Source organism: Mauremys mutica, chromosome 3, assembly GCF_020497125.1.
Source record: "Mauremys mutica isolate MM-2020 ecotype Southern chromosome 3, ASM2049712v1, whole genome shotgun sequence".
Classification (NCBI taxonomy): Eukaryota; Metazoa; Chordata; order Testudines; family Geoemydidae; genus Mauremys; species Mauremys mutica.
In genome coordinates this window covers 9115446-9134372 of record NC_059074.1, presented here as the reverse complement: position 1 = coordinate 9134372, position 18927 = coordinate 9115446, and the positions used below count along the sequence as shown (strand labels likewise).

The 18927-nt window shown below is 42.6% G+C and overlaps 1 protein-coding gene across 2 annotated transcripts in view; it reads right to left on the bottom strand.

Moving 5' to 3' along the window:
* EXTL3 (exostosin like glycosyltransferase 3) overlaps positions 1-18927 on the bottom strand; it is a 208971-nt gene that overhangs the window by 153998 nt on the left and 36046 nt on the right. The window contains exon 1 of one of the 2 annotated variants that reach the window (XM_045009497.1): positions 13265-13368. The exons of the other annotated variant lie outside the window; for it this stretch is intronic. The gene's annotated coding sequence lies outside the window, so the exon portion shown is untranslated. Of the gene's footprint in view, positions 1-13264; positions 13369-18927 lie in introns of those variants that run through there. 2 annotated transcript variants of the gene reach the window in all.

Genomic DNA, 18927 nt, shown 5'->3' with positions numbered 1-18927 from the left:
ACTTTACCAAATATCTCAAAAAAAAATGCAGAAGGAAATTACCATAGCTCTCCCTGAGTATCAACCAGCAGGCTGCCAGAACAAACGCTATTATAAAAACCATGGATCAAAAATTAGCCATCCAGCTACACCATTCTACAGGACATCTGTAACAGAAAAGACACAGAACAGGACTGGATGGGTAAGAGGGGCAAATGTGAGAAGCAGGTGGTTTGTAAATGAAAAAAGAATGTGCTAGGCTCTACCTGAAATGCTGGAAGCATTTTATATGCTTGGGGAGTGAGGGGAGAGGGAGAGAATATCTAAATCAAAAGGCATCAACAAGCCCTTGATGACAGAAGCCCAGTTTTTGTCAGCATGCCTCATGACAGCTGGAGGAATAGGGACAAAGCAAATAAGAGAATGCCTAGAATACATTTTGCCTTTAAATAGCATCTTTCATCCGAGAACGTAAGAGCATTGTGCAAACATTACAACCCCCTTTGGCAGATGGAGAAGTATAATTTATCCCCATTTTGCAGATAGGGAAATGAGGATCCAGTTCTGTTTTATTAATCTACATTTTTTTTCCTATTTACGAAGTGTGCTCATAAGGACATGCACAATTAAAGAGACAAGTTGACTTGGTTCTGTTAAGATGTTAACACCTTCACTGCAAACCCTACACAAGATCTCCATTTCTCTCTCTTCAGTGATCCAAGAGAAACCTTGGCTTGTGCGCAGAAACTTAGGCTGTGCCAGACCAAAAGCGATGGTGAATATTAGTAACACAGGTAAGGCTTTTTACAAGTGATCTGTATGTTAGCATTGTGCCTTTAAGAGTTTTAAAATGAAAAGTTAGCAGTTCGCCACTTGGGCTGTACCTTACTTACCTATAATGATGATTCAGCCATAGTAGAAAGAGAGCCTCAGACCTAAGGCCTGAGCTAAAGTAGTGGTCAAAGCTTTGCTGATCTAAAGCAAAGCCAGGCTGTGAACAAGAGACAGGCCTGCTCACAGAATCTGGCAAGAACAGGGCTGATATCACAGAAACACACATTCCTAAGGCCTTGTCTACACTTACCTGGGGATCAATGAGCAGTGATCGATGCATCGGCGGTCAATTTAGTGGGTCTAGTGAAGACCTGCTAAATCGACTGCAGATCGCTCTCCTGTACTCCACCACACCGAGGAGAAGAGAAAGGGGAGTCGACGGGAGAACATCTTGCATTGACATCACGTAGTGTGTACCCCACGGTAAGTAGATCTAAAATACATCGATCTGAGTTATGTTATTAACGTAACTCAAATTGTGTAGCTTAGATCGACTTTCCCCTATAGTGTAGACAAGGCCTAAGAAGTGCTAGGCACAGAACACTCACGCAAACATATTCCAGAAGGGTGGTACCAAAACAACCCATACCAAGTATGCTTCAAACACACAACCCAAAGGTAACGAGAACACACTGATCTCTCCTAAAGATAAGGTCAGGGTAACAGTGTGATGGATAGAGATGTTTTGATCGAACCAACATGTATGAGGTAATGGGCGATAGTTAACAAACCACATCAGGAGGCAGTAACTACGTCAGAGGGCAATACGTAACTTGTTTGTATCTGGGTACAAAATTAAGTCTCAGGAGGTGTGTTTCCGGCTGGCCTAGGGGAAAGTCCTACCATTATCGGCGCTACTCCATTGCAACGGGCATACATGTGTTAGTGTACCTGTAACCACTGAGCCAGGGCATTAGGACCGTGCTTTGTTGACAATAAACCTGACCAAGTGCCTTTGCTACGAGCCACGTCTGTGGTTATTGGGTAGTTTGATCGGTGCTTGCTATATGGACTATCTGGCCAGCATCAGTACAGCACGCAGAGGGAACACACACGCAGCCAACATCTATCATCATCAGCCATTCAAGACTAGCCAAGAAGGCATCATGATATGGCACAAATGAATGGCACTTCTTCCATTTGAGATGCCAGATTCATTCTTCTTGGAGTTTGTAGTGTACTTTCAATGAATATTCAGGACTCAGCCTGAAACAACCTTCATTCCTATAAAGGTTTTGCCATTGCTCTTTCCCCCACCCCCACTCTCTCTCTCACTCCCGCTGTAATCTCCAAAGTGGCAGTGGGTGGCAACGTGAGCTACCCTGCTTCCACAGCCACTTTACTCAAAAATTATGCCCCAAACACACACTATGCTGGGGATGTCACATCCTCCAGGAAATGCCAAAGAGCTATTTTATGGTAGGATTCGGGTCAGAGCTCATTTACCCATGACGATATAACACAAGCGTCACTAACCCGAGCAATTATCTAGTTAAAATAGAGAGAGAAGAAGGATAATCTCATGGTTAAGGCATGAGACTGGGATCCACAAAATTTGGGTTCAATTCCCAGCTCTGCCGCGGACTTCCTGTTGGAATCTGGCAAGTCACTGACTCCCTCTAAACACTTTGGGGCGGGGCTGTCTCTCACTACTTGTATGTATATCACCTAGTGCAGTGGGACCCCTAATCTCAGCTCTAGGTGCTGTTAGAACACAAATATAAATACAATAGCTGGGACTTATCCCTTCCCACAAAGAGGAGGAAATTTTCCCTCTGATCTTTTCCAATTACAAATTTGTAAAAGCACCTTTTTAGACCAAAATCTTCTGGACTAATAGAACATAGTGATCTGCCTGCCTTACCACCACCTCCTATTCTACCCAAAAAGTATACGTTGTACGGTTTCCTACATCTTCCCCATGCAAGAGTCTGATTAGAGCCTTCAGCTTCTGCAGTCCTGCTCCCATTGCTGCTCTCTAGCCACCTGTGTGAGATTTGAGCTCTCTGGAGCTCAGGGGAGAGCCTGGGAATCTGATAACCAGGTTTTCATCCAATCTCTTCCTAATTAGCCATTACACAAAAGTAAACAATTACTTCAAGGTAGCTTTAAGCTCCGCTCAACACCTGCTGCCATCATTCCGAACAAGCTTCTCATATACCCACATAGGCTCAATGTGTCACAGGTGAAGTAATATGATCAGTATGGATTAGAACAAAATGCCACTTTGAAAAAGAGAAGGACACCCTGAATACTGGAAGTGAAATATTTTAAAACAAGAAAGAACAAAAAAGTATAAAGCAGCACGCAGCAGCTTTTCCTTACCACACAAAGGACTACTTTTAGGTTTACCCCCAAAAGGAAGCGCCACCGGTTGAGTGTCCTTTGCTGAATTCTCATAGGAGGTTTCATATTTGGGAGGCATAGGATCAATGTATGCTTGCATCTACTCAGAGTGATTAAGAACATCTGCAAGTATGAGAAAGAATACCACGTACACACGTGCACATACAGAGTAAAAAGCCAAAACACACAATGGTGCCAACCCTTATGATTTTACCATGAGTCTCGTCATATTTGATTTTTTTTCATAAATTCCTGGTTCCTGGAGGCAGCCGTTTACATGAGAATCTCAGCTTTCATTTAACAAATTATTTTCTAGACCTCCTAATTGTAAAGAAAAGCCTGAAAACATGAACTCAGTGCACTCTGAAGGCTCAACAACCAGAAGGCAGAGAAGACATCCACACAATTTATTATTTTTTAAATCTCATGATTGTAGGGGTGCGGACTCATTATTTTTGAATACTTGGGAGTTGACCATGCTGAATGTAGTAATGGCTGGGACAAGCCAGCACGTGTGAGCAAGAAGTCGAAGAAGTTTGGAAATCTGAACAAACAACAACACATAGGGGGCAGATTTTCTGCCCTTGTTCAAAACTGCCTTCTCTTACACTAAACCCTCCAAATACTGGATCTTGGTAACTTTTCTCAGGAGGGCTTGACAGGACTCTCACCAGCCCTGCTTTTCGCTCAGGTCAGAAGAATCCCTGCGGAAATAAACCAAAAGGCTTCAGCTCTCTTCTCTCCACTGCCAGGTGCTGAGGACGCACCCTCTGGCAGACCTCCCAGTTCCTGCAGGCCTAGGACTTGACAGAAATGAACTCTGGCTGAAATGAACTCTTACATGCTAAGGAAGTAAACCACAAGGCCATGAAGCGAGCCACACTTTTATATTTAGGTGTTACCTTAGACCTCATCAATATACGGATCTTGTACCGGTCTCGCTGTGCCGGGGAGAGGGGTCTTTTTTTTAACATTGAAATAATTATATTGGTACAATCCCCCATGTGGACACAACTGTATTAGTTAAAAAGGTGCCTTATAGTATAGCTTATTCTCTTTCCAGTATGGGACTAAGCTATACTGGTATAAGCAACTTTATGGCAGAAGAACTGCATCACAAGAGGGGGTTGTACTGCTTTAACTGTACCACTATTGTTCAAGTGGTCCAGCTTTTGTGTGTGGACAAAAGCTGAGACTATGTTAAAGATGGGGTGGGAGAGGCCCTGCAAAGACGGGGATGTTTAGGGGTTTAGAAATCAAAGCGTGATTGGGTCACTACCCTTTAATGCTTTGGGAGAAATTCTTCACGCGTGATAATTTATGCTGCTCTTTGCTTGTTCACGTATCACCCCCTTCCGGCAACTGCTGTAGAGTCTTTCATGCATCAATGAAGTAGTCACAAAAATCAACTATTCTGAATAATAAAAGTTAGAGAGACTAAAAATCCATTACGGCAGCTAAAATCAGCTTTACAAGAGGAGCTCAGCCATCAACTCCCACAAAGTATGTTAACATACATACAAAATCACTACCCTTGCCCACAATCAACAATCCTGAAGGGTACACATGGCACACAAGCATTTGCACTCATTTCACTGCTACAGGCATTTGTGGTGTCATAATGCCTCCATCACCCCAAGATGGGGGAAACCCATTCTGAACCTTAACTTGGATCTTGGCAGATAGGTAGAAGACAACATTATTTTGTTATGTTGATATTTCTCCTTACATTCATACTGAATATATTTTGTTCATGATCTGGGATCGCAAGTGGAATTTTTAGAAAGCTTTTGCATTCAGCCTTCGCTTCCTTTTAAGCAGCTTTTGGAGACTGTAAATTCTGTGTTCAAGGCAGATGTACAATCCTTCTAATTTAGGCCTATTAAGCAAAGCCCAGCTGTTCAATCGCTGGCAGCCAACTTTTGTCCCATTTTCTTTTTCAAATCGTGACTTGAAAAGTGTAACTTAAATGCATTTTTAATTTTTTAAAAGTTAATAAATACAGAATTCTTGAGATGAATATTGAAGCACAGATGTCAGAGACAGAAGATACAATACACCAAATAGTCTTCTACTGGGGACCGGTACGGAACTGTTCCCTCTCTTCCCACCTCCCGCAAGCCCAGCTCCCCATCTAGCTTTGAATTCTCAAGGCAAAAAAGAATTAACTAACCTAGAGTGAAGTTTGAAAGAATCTACCACTTACTTCAGTTAAATATCAGAAAGCCTTGGACGTCCAGGTGAACAGGCCGAATACTTTACCACAAACGCCTAAAAGATCTGAAAAGCGTGAAAACGCATGGTTACCGTCACCCAAACAGCCTTAACTTTGCCCCCCATAGCGCCACTGCGGGGGTAAGCAGAAACTCAGACTAGCTTATATAAATCAAAACAGGCTTAATTGTCAAATCGATGCTTTACACTAGAGCGTGACAAGATGCAAATTGGATTCTGGGAGATCCAACTTTTCCGCTTCAAATCTAGCCTTCTGCAAGCATATGGGGGATGGGGAGGAAGAGGGATGAAGTGGATCCTTTACATTCTTCAGTTGATTTGTTTCACCACAGAAATGCATTTTACCTACTCAAGTTAAACTCAATTCAGATGCCACCTATCATAGGAATTGCCTTACCAGATCGGACCTTTCATCTCTCAGTACAGTATCTCTTCTCCAGCGGTGGCCAGAACCAGATGTTCCACAGGAAGACAAAGACTTTCCTGTACCTAACTACGGAATGCAGTACGTGACGGTGAATTAATTCCAGATCTCTGTATGACTGGTTTTTCAGGACCCTTTATCTTTCCTTTCATAGATACAAATATTAATGTTCATAACCTTATCCAGTCCTTTTTCCAGCTCTAGCCATCACTGGACATGCAGCTAGACAGCTGCATTCTCCACCAGGACGGTCTCTGTACAAAGCACGTCAAGAACCTAGCCTGACATCTCACAGCTGCATGGACAGAATTTGAACCCTCAAAATTCCTGGCTTTAGCCACTAGGCGGCACACTGACTCCTTGTTACATTTTCACCAATGGATAAATACGTAATAGCAAGATTTTGCTGTAATAAAATTCTAAAGAGCCACCATCATATAGCGAAATCCACCATAAGCAACACAGGACTTTTTGAGAGTCTGATTACCTGGTCAGGTTTGATGTATCTGAACAAATTTCCTAAGGCCATGCCTACACTGGGGATTTGCCCAGTTACAGCCATCGGTGCAGCTGCACCAGGGTAACCCTCAATAAACCATAATTCTCCCAATTAGACTTACCCCTGCTTGAAACTGGTGCAAATCGTGCCTTATAGCAGCTTTGCCTGCCTACATTAGGCATTTGCACTGATGTAGCTACTCCAGTGTCTAGCCTCCAATACCTGAAATCACCAGCATAATCAAGGTCTGAATTCAGAGGACACTTCATTTTATTCTCCACACCAAACCCTACAGAGACTTCCATGAATTCTCTCACACACCCAAACATTTAATCATACCCCTGGGAATTGTACATCAAAGTTAGCATGGAAAACCAACGGTATCAAATAGCACCGTCCTAATCAAAACACATCTGCTCTTGTTATACATTCAGAGCCCCAACTGCTTACTTTACTGACCAATAGATTTTTGCTATGTTCCCCTCCCCAGCAACCCCCATCAGCAACAGACGACATGGCTACCGATGAGCCAGTTAGATCCTACTCCGACTTGTGCAGCAGCATGATCTCATTTTAACACTTATTAAACCCACCTACAACTCCCGTACTTTGCTAACGCAGACAACCGTGTGTTCCTAACGCTGTCATCCTTGTCTTCTTTCTTCCTCTCCTCTGCCCCTACTGAGTTCTACACTCAGCTTTCACATCTTGTCCCTATTTAGATTGCAAGCTCTTTTGGACAGGAAGTGTTTTATATCTGTCCATTCTTCATGACAATGGAGGCCTGACCTAGACTGGTACCTTTGGGGGCTTCTGTAATGCAAATGATACAGGGCAAGTTCCACTTGTAGGATCTTTACTTCTGATGAGGGTGTACAAAGTAAAAAGAACCCAGCTTAACTTTCAGATCCCAGGATGAGAGTCTGTAGTCATGGCAGTGAGAAAAGATAGCATTTTTTATTTGTAAATGAGAAATAAAATTAGGTCTGGAGTCACTAAATGCCTAGGACTGAGCTTTATTCAGCTCTTTTTGTCATCATTTTTAGGATTTTTAACCAGGGCTTGAAAATTTCCCTGCCACCCACTAGCCTGAGAACTAAGGTCTTGTTTATATGGAAAGCCAGGGTATGAAACCACAGTGCAACAGTATGCCATGTAGACTCTGGATATAGGGTACATCAAGCTGCACTGTGGAACTCTTTTAGTGTGCAGTAGCAGGGTCCACACGGCCAGTTTAATGCCTGGCAGGCATGCTGCAGATTCACACCCTGGCTTGCCACACACTAACTCACCATGCAGACAAGCCCTAAGCCCCAGTCCAGGTGAAATATAGCTGGGCGGGCCATACCCCTGAAGATACAGCGTATTGTTTGAGGGTGGTGCATAAAAACTTAGCCTTTTCAGACAAGAGAAGTTTGGTTTAGTTTTTAATTGTTTATAGAGATAATCGTGCTGATTCCCACTCATCTTGCTGGGGTCTGCTTTGTTTCTCAACAGCAGCAGGAAGAGGTGTCGGGGAGGGAGACAAGTTGTTTAAACAACAACAGCTGTTACAATACTGCATCAATACAGGCCTAATGGAGCATTAGCATCCTGTCCTTGTCAGAGCAGTCGCTGCTTAAATAAGAGCTCTGCCTTTTGAAGAGGACTGTATAACCTAAAATGCAAACAGTCAGCTACATTTTTTTCTAATCAGAAGTCAATTATCCTGCCAAGTGATGGCAAAACAATTCCACAAAATAAACACATTTCATAATCAGAACACTTCAGTGCCTTCTACAGTCAAATTGTGGTGAAAGATACTCATTTACATACAAGCAAGGAGGTTCTCTCAAGCTTCATACAACCATTCCCAGGGTCTTTTCCCTCTGAGGTTTATGCAAGTCCAGAGCTGACAACATACAAAAAGATGCACCTCCATCATCGGAGGGTTTTAAGAAAAGATTAGGCAGACACCTAACAGGGATGGTCTAGATAATACTTAATCCCACCTCAGTGCAGGGAACTGGACTAGATGACCTACCAAGATTCCTTTCAGTCCTACATTCCTATGATTACATCTTATCATTATGTACATTCATCCAAACTGAAATCTCATCTGCCATTGCACTACCCAATTTCTCCCACTGAACTAGAATCCATCTATAAAGATTTGACTCACTGCCCTCTATACATTTTACTAATTGAGGCAAATTAGTGTCACAGGCAAATGTTACCCACTTGTTCTCTGCTCCCAAATCCTTCAGATTTAAATACTGGCCCCAATACTTAAAATATTTAAATACTGGACCTTTCTGGAGAGCCCCATCTTTGCTTTTCTAACCACTTTGAGATATTTATGTCACAGTTTCCTACCATAACCCATTTTTAATCCACACTAGGACATTGCCCCTTGGAATATTTTCCATAACAGTCTCCAATAATGTTCACTCACTTAACATCTTTTCATCCTGGAGGATCCCAAAGTCCATATACACACATGCACGAGTCACTCCTGCCACCTCTGGGGCAGAAGACCATAGCTGTTTTTCAGTGCACCCCTCTTCCTACCTCCCATGCTGTTTTGGGAAACTGAAGACTACCATACCCAGGAGAAACTTAGGGAAGCCAAAAGCAATTACTCAAATGGGAATCTGGTCCAGGCTAACAACTCTATTCTTGTGACAAGTAAGTTCCACAGAGTCTTTTAATGAGCACAAGTGGTCAAGACCCCAACTTTGCAAATCATCCATAAGACTCCTCCAGCAGTACAGTGTCCTCTAATCTCATGCTGGGGTTTAAGCTCAACACTGACTCTCTGACTGGGAGAGAGACACCTACCAAACCACCCACGCCACTGCTGCAGAAACTGGTGTTCTCACATCAAAGTATCAAGCAGGCAAGATCCAACCAAGCTTATATAACTAAGGCCACAGCCCAGAGTGGAAGGTAGAGGGGGCCTTATAAAAATCTTTCTGGAACTCCCAAAGTGTTATGCCCACTACGTCACCTTCACTATTTTATTAACATTTCCCCTTGGAGAAGTTGTGCTGGTTCGACCGTATCAGATTATTCTTATCTAAGTGTTGTACTAATCTACCCTTCGACTTAGTTTCTCCTCTGAACTGAAGGTGAAGCTAACAAGTCTAAGGGAGTCCGGATATTCCTCTGCTCCTTTTGGGAGATATGCACCACACACCAACAGCCTTCCAGCCTTCAAGAACAACTGCTGGATGCAAGGATACATTGCACATCCTAGTCAGTATCACGGTTACCTCACACATAGTGTCTTCATTCACCCATGGGTCAATACCATCCAGTCCTGGTGATTTGATACGAGCGTTTGAGGTTGATTCACTGCTTCCTTTGAATGACTTCAAATGGGGGGTGGGGTTTGCTAAAAAGCAGACAAGTTCATGGCTGTTTAAAAGATGTACTATTAGGCATATTTTGGAGAAACTGGCCCCATAAGAGGCAGCAAATTCCTGGTTTCTCTGCCAAGATGATAGTGCAGGAACCATGAACTGAAATGATGTAGATGAATGCTTAGAAGGCAACTACTTGTTTCAAACCCTGGTTACAGTACTTGTAATGGCAGGCACTCCGACAGGGAAATTGGGAAATGTGCAGCACACAAGGCTTAATATTCTATGCAGCAACTCTTTTTCTCTCCCTTCTTATTATTAGTGAAACTATGTGCATATGCTTGGTGGGGGGGTTGTTCCTTTTTTTGTGTGTGTGTGCGGGGGTCCTTTTTAGGGATCTTACAAAGCAATTTGTGTGATTTAAGAAACAGCTCACAGTTCACCTTTAAGGGGTGGCCGAGCAGTCTAAGGCGCTGCATTAAGATCACAGACTCCCCTGGAAGCATGTACTCATATTCCATCCCAATCTACCTCTCTGTGTATTCAGATAGCACAATGATGGGCCTGTATAATAACCCAGAGAGTGATCTCATTAGAAGTTCTTTTGATATAGGTATTTCCTCATCCTGCTGCACAGTAAACACTGATGAACAATGTCCAACACTTCCTCACAACTTCATTCTCTTTAATTGATCCATCTCTTGCACACCCATCCGTCGGTGGCCTAAATTCATATATCTGTAACCTTCTTGCTTCGAATTAGGTTGTTCTGCTCTGAAAAGTGACTCTAAACATGATATCCTGAAGTTCTGTGCTCATTTGCCAGCCCTGCAAACCCAGCTTGGATTCCAAAAGCCAAACTAGGTCCCATTTCACATATCTCCAGCAATAATAAATCAAATTAAACTCTCAGTGAAATCTGTCCGTACACAGTGAGTTATGCAATTGTCGGACTGAAACGTACCAAGTTCTACTGATGATGTCTAAGGAGGAATGGAATCCAGCTGTATTGACTTATTATAGTCACTAAAGTCAGCAGCTATGGTGTCAAACAGTCCCCAGAAATAGATCTGTTGATTAAGAATGTTCTATGATGGCACTTGATGGGAGTTACCATTTGTCCAAATCTGCGTCATTTGTTCTTCAGATAATCTCTTCACCTCTTTCTGTTTTATTATTAATCATGCTTATTAAGGTATTGCCTAGGGGCCAACTGAGAATATTACCCCACTGTGCTAGGCACGGTACATAGAATAAGAGATAGACCCTGCCCCAGAAAGCTTACAATCTAAATAGAATCATAGAATATCAGGGTTGGAAGGGATCTCAGGTCATTTACTCCAACCCCCTGCTCAAAGCAGGACCAATTCCCAACTAAATCATCCCAGCCAGGGCTTTGTCAAACCTGACCTTAAAAACCTCTAAGGAAGGGGATTCCACCACCTCCCTAGATAACCCATTCCAGTGTTTCACCACCCTCCTAGTGAAAAAGTTTTTCCTAATATCCAACCTAAACCTCCCCCACTGCAACTTGAGACCATTACTCCTTGTTCTGTCATCTGGTACCACTTAGAACAGTCTAACTCCATCCTCTTTGGAACCCCCTTTCAGGTAGTTGGAAGCAGCTATCAAATCCCCCCTCATTCTTCTCTTCTGCAGACTAAACAATCCCAGTTCCCTTATCCTCTTCTCATAAGTCATGTGCTCCAGACCCCTAATCATTTCTGTTGCCCTCCGCTGGACTCTTTCCAATTTCTCCACATCCTTCTTGTAGTGTAGGGCCCAAACTGGACACAGTACTCCAGATGAGGCCTCACCAATGTCGAATCTAGGGGAATGATCACGTCCCTCCATCTGTTGTCAATGCCCCTACTTATACAGCCCAAAATGCCGTTAGCCTTCTTGACAACAAGGGCACACTCTTGACTCATATCCAGCTTCTCGTCCACTGTAACCCCTAGGTCTTTTTCTGCAGAACTGCTGCCTAGCCATTCGGTCCCTAGTCTGTAACACTGAATGGGATTCTTCCGTCCTAAGTGCAGGACACTGCATTTGTCCTTGTTGAACCTCATCAGGTTTCTTTTGGCCCAATCCTCTAATTTGTCTAGGTCCCTCTGTATCCTTTCCCTACTGAAGGGTTAAAATCCATGTCCATTTTATATAACAACCTGGTATATGGATTGTGCTAGCTCTTTTCCAGACCCAAAGTCCATAGTTTGGTCAAGAGACCAGAGGCCTAGCAAATAGTGATCAGCTAAGAGAAAGCTGGGTAAACAGATAATCTTGTTTTGCTAAAATAGGCCTGGTCAGCAAATTGCCAGGTATTGGAGCGAAAAACTAAATAATTGTGTCTTATTCAGAGTTGCAAATTGAACAAAGAATCCCTGTTCCTATTGTGTCAGTCTCTTCTGTAAGGAGACATTCTTCCCACAGATCCAACCTTGAGTTTAGGAAAAGTTGGCACATGTCAGTATAAGAGATGGCATCCTTCCATCTCCCTTCCGAGGGACCAATGCCTGCCTTAAGACATAAAAGGGACAATCTTTATTGCCATATACTTTCACTGTTTCTTTGCTTTAACCCCTAGGAATGTACCTGTTGGACAATCAAAGGAGTTGCTCCATTCCTATGGACCCTAAATCAGAATTCAACATATATATTTTATACTAATAACATTTTATCAAAGTATTAATTAAATGTTAACTTGCTAACTTGAGACAATGGGCGGAGACATTATGTAACCTGTTAACCAACCATTAGCTAATGTGCTATCTTGTCTTGCTGCAAAACCTATCCCGGAGTGTGGAACTGCCTACCCCGTCACTTCCCCCACCCATGGAAAATCTATATATTCTATTGTAATCAACTGATTGGCAGTGTCTCTGAGCCTAATAAGCAAGGTGACACTCTACCAGCGCTGTGTGTAATAATCTCCTATGCTTGACCTCTACACGGTGTGGATTTATGTCCTTCACCTACCCTCCAGCGTATCTACTCCTCCTCCCACTTTAGTGTCATCTGCAAACTTGCTGAGTGCAGTCCACGCCATCCTCCAGATCATTAATGAAGATATTGAACAAAACTGGCCCCAGGATTGACCTTTGGGGCACTCGGCTTGAAACCGGCTGCCAACTAGACATGAAACCATTGATCACTACCCGTTGAGCCCGCCGATCTAGCCAGCTTTCTCTCCACCTTATAGTCCATTCATCCAGCCCATACTTCCTTAACTTGCTGGCAAGAATACTGTGGGAGACCGTATCAAAAGCTTTGCTAAAGTCAAGTTATAGCAAATCCACCGCTTTCCCCTCATCCACGGACCCAGTTATCTCCTCATAGAAGGCAATTAGGTTAGTCAGGCATGACTTGCCCTTGGTGAATCCATGCTGACTGCTCCTGATCACTTTCTTCTCCTCTTAGACAATACAGACAAAGGTTAGGGGAAAGGATAGAGCATACAAACAGGCACAGTTCAGCTTTACGTTTAAACAGGATTTTTACTTTTTAAAAAGGTTTTAGAAACCCTAAAAAAAACCTTGCCCATTTTAACATTCCATTTTTACACAGAACCTCAGTGTTTTTCACCCAGTGTGTTTAACTGACCTGCAGACAGACTCCAGTTGCAAAGTTTACTTGGTTCTTCAGCTTTTTTAATGATCTCCCTTCACTTTAAAATTCACCATCCCACATGACCGCAAGGGAGTCACCTGCAAGGAGTATTACAATAAACCAAAATGTGCAATGGCCACTGTGAACCAGTACACCTCCCACATTCCTCTGCTGTGTTAGCACCTATATTTTACATACTAGAATATCCTCCCATATTCTACATGCCTAAATTAACTAGTCAGCTGTTTCAAACTCACTAGAACAGTTCTCCAGCTTGGCTGGCCCATGTAGGCCTTCCTGTGGTTATTATTAGGGCTGTCAATTAATCGCAGTTAACTCACATAATTAACTCAAAATTGCATTGTTAAACAATAGAATACCAACTGAAATGTACTAAATATTTTGGATATTTTTCTACATTTTCAAATATATTGATTTCAGTTACAACACAGAATACAAAGTGTACAATGCTCACTTATTTTTATTACAAATATTTGCACTGTAAAAACAATGAGAGTTTTTTAATTCACCTCATACAAGTACTGAAGCGCAATCTCTTTATCATGAAAGTGCAACTTATACATGTAGGATTTTTTTGTTACATAACTGCACTCAAAACCAAAGCAATGTAAAACTTCAGCACCTACAGGTCCACTCAGTCCTGCTTCTTGTTCAGCCAATCGCTCAGAGAAACAAGTTTGTTTACATTTACAGGAGATAATGCTGCCTGCTTCTTGTTTACGGCACCTGAAAGTGAGAACAGGCATTCGCATGGCACTTTTGTAGCCAGCATTGCAAGGTATTTACGTGTCAGATATGCTAAACATTCATATACCCCCTTCATGCATTGGCCACCATTCCAGAGTACATGCCACCATGCTGATGATGCTTGTTAAAAAAATGTGGTGTTAAAATTTTTGACTGAACTCCTGGGGGGAGAATTGTATGTCTCCTGCTCTGTTCTACCTGCATTCTGCCATATATTTCATGTTGTAGCAGTCTCGGATGATGACCCAGCACAAGTTGTTCATTTTAAGAACATTTTCACTGCAGATCTGACAGAACGCAAAGAAGGTACCAATGTGAGATTTCTAAAGATAGCTACAGCGCTCGACCCAAGCTTTAAGAATCTCAAGTGCCTTCCAAAATCTGAGAGGGATGAGGTGTGTAGCATGCTTTCAAAAGAGTTAAAAGAGCAACACTCTGATGGGGAAACTTCAGAACCCGAACTACCAAGAAAGAAAATCAACCTTCTGCTGGTGGCATCTGACTCAGATAATGAAAATGAATGTGCATCCATCCACACCACTTTGGATCGTTATCAAGAAGAACCCGCCATCAGCCTGGACACACATCCTCTGAAATAGTGGTTGAAGCATGAGGGGACATATGAATTTTTAGTGCATCTGGCACGTAAATATCTTGCAAAGCTGGCTACAACAGTGCCATGCAAATGCCTGTTCTTACTTTCAGGTGACATTGTAAACAAGAAGCGGCCAGCATTATCTTCTGCAAATGTAAACAAACTTGTCTGTCTGAGTGATTGGCTGAACAAGAAGTAGGACTGAGTGGACTTGTAGGATCCAAAGTTTTACATTGTTTTATTTTTTAGTGCAGTTATTTTTTTTGTACGAAAAGGAGTACTTGTGGCACCTTAGAGACCAACAAATTTATTTGAGCATAAGCTTTCATGGGCTAAGCCCACAAAAGCTTATGCTCAAATAAATTTGTTGGTCTCTAAGGTGCCACAAGTACTCCTGTTCTTTTTGCAGATACAGACAAACCCAGCTGCTACTCTGAAACTTGCCATTTTTTGTACATAATTCTAAATTTGTACGTTCAACTTTCATGATAAAGAAATTGCACTAAAGTACTTGTATTAGGTGAATTGAAAAATACTATTTATTTTGTTTTTACAGTGTGAATATTTGTAATCAAAATAATAATGTAAAGTTAGCACTGTACACATTGTATTCTGTGTTGTAATTGAAATCAATATATTTGAAAATGTAGAAAATAACCAAAAATATTTAAATAAATTCTATTTAATTATTGTTTAATAATGTGATTAATAATGATTAATTTTTTTAATTGCTTGAAAGCCCTAGTTATTAATTAAAATTTCTTGGCATTATTGTACCAGAAGCTTTAGAAACATTTTATCACCGTATAAAGCATGGACTGACCATTAGAACATGCACATGAGATTTTAATGTGACCCAGTGAAAACTGTCAGTTTGCCTTATGAAGCATTCCGATTTTTTCAGTTTAAAAAAGTCACCCTCTGTTGTCCTTGCGACTGGACAGACAATGCTGTCAAACCAATTGTTTTTTCCTGCCTCCTCTTAACATGCATGCTCCAATCTAAATGCACCTCATCACCCACCTACTTTTCCCATCCCAAGACCTAGTTCAAATCATCCTGGAGTCTCCAGAAGTAGCTCCACCCCTCTCCCATTTTGACACACACATGGAAGCTGAGTTGGTGGATCTGAACCTATGCTACCCCAAAGCACAGAAAGCCACATGCAGCTCAGTACCATGGGGTGGACCAGCAACCAGGCAGCAGAATGGCACCAGCTCACTGATAAAGGGATTTTGCACATTTGGTGGCAGGCAGTGGATGTGAGCAGGGCGAAAGATGTTGGAGTGTTTGACAGACAAACCACCCCAAACTAAAACAGGAGAGGGGTTCTATACCAACAAAGTTCATTTTAGGGTAGGACTTTCCAAAGCAATTAGCATTGGTCTAACCCTGCTCCCACTGAGGTCAACATCAGGCCAACACCGAGCACTTTGGAAAATCCCCCCCTAAGATGTTTGTTACTACCATTTTATAGATGTACATGTTAATACGTACCGTGCATAGACAAATTATGCTTCAAGGAGACATTAAATCTCCTCTGAATTAACAGAAACCTCTCATAAGCAGAGCATTAAATAATTCCAGCCCATCCAGCAAGACAACTGTCTACAGAATTACTCTTCACAATCTGTCCCACTCCAATCACAACCTGTCCTTACAGCAACGAGGTTGAGGGGGGATTTTACTTCTGTAGAATTATGATGTGTTTATGATAAGGACTACTCACTGGAAAATTAACTGAAATGGATGCCTTTCATGTTTATCAATAACAGAGCAAATGATTTTTATGTAAGCACTGCAGCTTTCTGGTACAGCCAAATAAGACTTTAGCCATTTAGCTCATTCTCCCCCGGACAGCTAATCTAAATGCAAATTATAAGAAAATGGCAAAACTAAGAGGATTTGGAATGGTACTGAAAATTTAAAACTGAGGACAAAGCACATGTACCTTAGAGAACAATCCTCCAACAGCTGACAGGTGGGAGAGGAGTCGATATCGTATTACTTTTTCACCCCAACAGATATATTTTAGAGAAGTAGGCTATAGCCTAGGATTTGCCAAACTGCATCATGTATGACATAAGGCAGTGCCTGTTCATATCACAAGTCCACGTTGAAAATATTTCTGAACAAACTATACAGAAAAGAAGCATGGTCTAGCTCAGTGGCTCTCATCCTTTCCACACTACCTTACCCCTTTCAGGAGTCTGATTTGTCTTCACGCCTCAAGTTTCAGCTCACTTTAAAACTACTTGCTTACAAAAATCAGACATAACAATACAAAAGCATCACAGGACATTATTACTGAAAAATTGCTGACTTTCTCATTTTTACCATATAATTATAAAATAATCAATTGAAATATAAATATTGTACTTACATTTCAGTGTATGGTATATAGAGAGCAGCATAAACAAGTCATTGTCTATATGAAATTTTAGTTTGTACTGACTTCACTAGTGCTTTTTATGTAGAGATTATAAAACTAGGGAAATAACTAGATGAGTTGACATACCTCCTGGAAAACCTCTGTGTACGCCCGGGGATACATATACCCCTGGTTGAGAACCACTTGTCTATCTACATCAGGGTATCATAATGTCATTCATCACCATAGCATCTGAGTTCCTTCCACGTAAAACCACTATCAATAGCAGTGTCCCTTGTGGACTTCATGGAGTCTCTTTTTGGTGTTTTTTAATTTTTTAATTTTTTATTAATTTCAGTAGAGGCTAAGGGGGTATCAATGATATGAGTGCCATTCTTATGGTAGAAAGAATTTTTTTTTTTTTAAGAGGACTCATTCAGGACCACCAAGCTGAGGTACGGAAATACTTGGATCCAATGTCGACAGAGTGAGGCAGCTACGACGGCCATACACTTTGTAAAGACCCTTGGTGCCGTGGATAGGCCGAAGGGAAGGACGGTAAATTGGAAGTGCTGTTGCTTGACCACAAAGCGAAGGAAAAGCCTGTGCAGCGGGTAAATCGCTACGTGGAAGTACGTGTCCTTCATGTCAAGGGCAGCGTACCAGTCTCCAGGATCCAGTGACGGGATAATGGTCCCCAGGGAAACCATGCGGAACTTCAACCTTACCATGAATTTGTTGAGTCCGCACAGGTCCAGGATGGGCCGTAGCCCCCCCCCTTTGCCCTGGGGATTAGGAAGTAATGGAAATAAAAAGCCCTGCCCCTCAGTTCCCTTGGAACCACCTTTATAGCTCTGATAGTTAGAAGCGTTTGCACATCCTGTATGAAGAGTTGCTCGTGAGAGGGGTCCCTGAAGGTGGATTGGGAGTGGGAACAAATTGAAGGTGGTATCCACTTTCCACCGTACATAGGACCCATCAGTCTGACGTTAGGACGTTTCACGCAGGGAGGAAATAGGAGAGGCGGTTGGTGAAAGGTGGGGAAGGATCCTGGAAGGAGACTGGTGCTCCATCCTCAGGTGCACCTTCAAAAGTTTTGCTTGCACCCTGCCAAAGATTTGGGGGGGGGTCCTGGTTCTGGCCCGTCTGAGGACCAGACTCTCTCTTCCTACCACCCCGGCCTCATCTTCTAGAGAAGTCCTGTCTCGGCTGGGGATTGGGTAGGTGTGCTGTGGTTGGGGTCGTAAGGGCCTACGTTGCATCACCGGGGTATGCATGCCCAATGAACGCATGATGGCCTGATTATCCTTCAGACTCTAGAGTCAGTCTTGTCAGAAAACAAACCATGGCCATCACAGGGCAGGTCCTGGATAGTCTGCTGGAGTTTCGGTGGGAGACCGGAGACCTGCAGCCACGAGATGCGGCGCATAGCTACGCCCAAGGCTAGAGTCCTACCTGCCAAGTCTGCCCCATCTATTGAGGCCTGCAAAGATGTCTTGGCTACTTCCTTGCCCTCCTCTAGTACGGCCCCGAACTCCTCCCTGGACTCCTGAGGAATAAGCTCTTTGAACTTTCCCATCGAGGTCCAGGTATTATAATTGTGGCGACTCAAGAAGGCCTGCTGGTTAGCCACCCTGAGTTTTAAGCCACCAGTAGAATAAATCTTGTGCCCGAATTAATCCAGGCATCTAGCATCCTTGGATTTAGGAGCGGGAGCTTGTTGGCCGTGTCCTTTCCTCTCATTAATGGACTACAACAAGGGAGCACGATTGGGGGTGAATATACAAGTATTCATAGTCTTTGGAGGGAACCAAAGTACTTCCTCTCCACCCCCACAGCAGTGGGAGGAATAGAGGCCGGAGATTGCAAGATCGTATTGGCATTAGCCTGGATGGTCCGAATAAATGGCAAGGCTATACGTGT